Raw genomic sequence first — 4174 nt, 5'->3', positions numbered from 1 at the left:
TCGCTTAAGTTTCGTCGGTACGAAGTTACGGAAAATCAATTAACAACGGTGACGTAACAATATGTTTTAGAATCATTATTCCGATTAATGCCTAACCCCAACTTCTCAAACCTTAACCCCTATTGTTCACAAAAAAAACCACCTTCCCCACAAATCCACTTCTCAAGCCATACCTGTTATTAACCTCTATTGTTCTCTGAATTCCCAACTTTCAGCGGGCGGTCAGTCTTTGTTGCTCGGAACACCTTTTTTTTTAAATAAACCAATTATTGACTGTAACTTTGAGTACCGCGTAAGTTGCAACAAAGATTAGGACTTAGATGCCATTTTCAATTACCCGGAATCGGCTGTTTTTAACTTCAACAGGAACCGAGTATCTACGGGGTAACCCAATAACCAGCCGAGGCCGATCTGGCCGGGTACCCGTTCATCCCGAGTTATAACATGTTATTAATGATGCAGTTGTATATAATTGACCTGCTTCGTTATGCCAATTGATCATATTTTATACAATCTAATTTTCAATTTAAATTTTCAGAATTTTTAAAAAATAAGCATATTTCATAGTTCAATGTCAATAGTAGTTCATATATTGTTCTATTATTAAGTTCTTTTAATATAAAACAGAAGGTTGAATACCTTATATTAAACTATTTGAATATGAAAAATCAGCAAGTCACGTGACAACCACATGTCGATTTAAAGTAGTAGTATGAATCAGACCTAGATTTTTATATTGTTTGGTGCTATCTTAGTAGTATAATGCTACCGGAATTATAATATTTTTGGGAATGGTATGTAATACCCCTTTCTGGTGCAAAATAAACATTTAAAGAACCTGCAACAAGTAAAATGTAGCGTCTTGTAACAGGTAGGAATCCGCGATTATAAAGGTTAATGGCAAAAGCTGTCCACTTGCCCCAGGCAACAGCGTGTAATATAATCAGGAAAGATTACTATCTATAAAAGCAACATAAACTATGTGTAAATGACATACCTCAAACAGCTATAAAATAAAACGGGTATTTGTACTATTTTATACGAAAAAATACTGGCAAAATCGTCTATGGACTTCTATGCGATTGGCCTGTTGAGGATTGTGAATCCTCATGCAATTGATGGATTATGGAGAGCCAGTAGGGAGAAGTGGCGTGCTTTAGAACATGAATGTCTTGTGACAGAGCCTTTTGCAATTGAAACTGCGCCTCAGGGCTGTTGTCAAGATGTATTGTCGTTAGATAGAGCATGACCAGACATCGTGGCATGGACGATAACGACGCAGTGAGCCTCTAACTTCTTTCTAATATATCATAGTCAACCTCTGTGTTAACATCAAATTATCCGAACTATAATTAGATCAGAATATTTACATAACTAGAATAAATCTAATAATAAAATAGTAAACGTTTCTGAAGTTTAAAAACCTTTTGTAAAAAATGTTGAGTAGTATTAGGTAATTTTTAAGTAGAAGAAAACATAAGTCACATAACATTATTAAATAATTACATATCTCACATCCTAAACGAAAAAAAAAATCTAATAAAATTAAAAATATTCGCTTTTCATGAAACTTAAAGGAGGCTGCATGTTTTTTATTTACCTATTAAAATGTAGATAATGAAGACCTGTGCTTGGATTTTCCTTCCCCTATCTGTTACCCAGTAATTAATTATGCAATTGTATAAGCCTGAGTCACGGGCTTGGAAGTCTTTGAGTACCAGATGATCGTTTTTTAGCATTTTTTCGTTTCTTCCTACAGTTGTTATAATGCCTAGAGACAAGACAATGTGTAATTTATAACATCGACTATTATTTTACTCATTTTATCATGGTGTGAAATGAATTGAACAATTCGCTTACTACCTTCTGTGATCATCGTGGGTTTCGTTTTTATGCGAGACTGAGGTAAATTTGCAACGCAAGCCAAAGTTAACGTGGTTGTAAAATAATAAGTAATAAAAACCCTAAACTTTAACGACATTTTAACCATTACTAATCACTTGTTTTTATTGATAACAAATAAACTGCTTTATGTGCAAAACGACAACTTTTGTTTTGCTAAGCAACACGTCTTTCTTTTACATTTATACTTTTCAATGTTTCAACAATACAACAATATATTAAGATAGCAATAGTTAAATTGGAAGAAGGCTTAAAGCATCTGCACTAGATTTAACTTTATTTCTATGGGCTAATATGTTTGTAGGAGGAATAATTTCTTATCTGTAAACCTAATTTAGGACTAAAAAATAAGTTGACAAACTTTTATTTAAATTTTTTATTCAATAATGTAAATAATGTTCATTAAAGTGTTGGTCTACGCGAGATAATCCTAATGTACGTCAAAATGTATTTCTATGTTTAAAAATTGTTTTAGATTTCATTTTTTATGTAATCTTGTTATAGGTTTCAACTCTAATTATTTTTAATATTATGTAAGAAAACAAACGACCCATATTCTCCAGATAATAATAAAAAACTTTTAATTTCAGCCAAATTTTCGCCATTGCAGCTTTAACACAGCTAATAGCACAATAACAAGTAATATACGTAATTTATGTTCAATCATTTTATGATATACACAGCCAGCTTACATTGTCATTCTTATATTGTTAGAATTTTAAATAATGTTATATGTGCTTGCGTTCGTTTAATAAAATATGACGTAAAGGACTTTACATCAAAACATATATAATGACATTCTACCTGCTAGAGATAAAAGCTCATTTACAACAATAGTAACACCATCAATGAAAGTTCGGCTAATAAATTAAATTATGAGTGTTATGGTTTAAATCTCTTTTACCGGCTTAGATCTCAACTCAAATAACTTAGGGCGTTAAACTCGCAATCTGCGGGTTCGAAACACCGTCCCACCAAACATGCTCGCCCTTTCAGTCATGGGGGTGTTATAATGGGACGCTCATACCAACTATTTGTGGTGGGTGGTGATGACTAGCTAGCTGCCTTCCCTCTAGGCCACCGCTGCTAAATTAGGGACGGCTAGCGCAGATAACCTTCGTGTAGCTTTACGTGAAATTCAAAACAAACCCAAACCCTTCAAACAATGTAGTGCTTTTCTGAGGAATTAGAATACAATGTAAACTTGGTGAATTTGAAAGCGATGTAATACATTGTTCATCTCTGAAATTAATAAAACAAATCATTATAATTTAATGGGAAATAAATATGTTGTTCTGAAGAAACAATGATAGTACTATAAAACCTTTTTGTAATGGATTTGTGGTAATTAATGCAAATTCAAAGTTCATCCCTTTTGTTGGACTTGTTTTCAAGCAGTTACAGATCAGGTGAAAAAGTTATTTTCAGACTACAAATTTTATGTTTAATAACTCAGGTTTATTTGAAACCATAACTCTGTAAGCTATGCATGTTTTAATATATAAACTTAATTTAGACAAACGTTAATATTAAGATAAATATATAATAACAAATTTGTTACACTTTGCTGATTATCTGTACTGTCTGGATGTAAAGGTATACCCTACAATGGTTGTGTGGATCAGAAAGACATCTTAGTCAACAAGTTTACCAAGCAACATCTGAGTGAGATGATGAGGCATCACATGAGCATACAAGACATCCATATCATAACAGAGACAAGGTCAGTAGCAATGAGGTTCGAAGTGGTCACATTAGACGAAGAATTGTCATAAAAAAGAGGAAGCCAATGGAAGCCATGACTTCTCTAAGTATGATTCACTTTACCCATAGTGGTGTCAAATGATGAGCCACAACCAGGACTACAAGGTGCTGGAGGTTGAACATTTCTGTTGTGTTTACTTGAATTAGTATAGAGATTATTCACATTCTGATAATGATATAATCAAAAACTGTTGTTTTGAGTCAAGAAACAATGCTATTTTAGACTTATTAGACAGAAATGATCAAGAGGGTGGAAATTAGGGAACATCTGTGTGCAAATAATCATTGCTCTATTAGGTTCGATGTTTTACTGCATATGAAGATAAGGAATAATGATATTTTGATTACAAATTTCAAAAAAAATTTTGAATGGATGCAACAAGAATTATCCGTTGTGAATTGGGAAGCTAAGTTATTTGGAGACAGAAGTAGAAAATTTTTTAAGATACATTTTAAATATTAAAGGTAAACATATTCCTTTTAGGAACAAAAGGGTAGCTGCGAGTAA

At 32.7% G+C, this 4174-nt stretch overlaps 1 protein-coding gene across 1 annotated transcript in view; it reads left to right on the top strand.

The window, feature by feature from the left end:
* Positions 1-3774, top strand: part of LOC106478581 (serine/threonine-protein kinase SIK2-like) — a 65641-nt gene extending 61867 nt beyond the window's left edge. Inside the window, exon 11 of the transcript XR_002609930.1 lies at positions 3499-3774. The gene's annotated coding sequence lies outside the window, so the exon portion shown is untranslated. The remainder of the gene's footprint in view (positions 1-3498) is intronic.
* The last annotated feature ends 400 nt before the right edge of the window (positions 3775-4174 follow it).

This window comes from Limulus polyphemus, unplaced genomic scaffold, assembly GCF_000517525.1.
Source record: "Limulus polyphemus unplaced genomic scaffold, Limulus_polyphemus-2.1.2 Scaffold228, whole genome shotgun sequence".
Classification (NCBI taxonomy): domain Eukaryota; kingdom Metazoa; phylum Arthropoda; class Merostomata; order Xiphosura; family Limulidae; genus Limulus; species Limulus polyphemus.
Note: the sequence above shows the minus strand (reverse complement) of the source record. Positions and strands in the feature narration are given on the sequence as shown.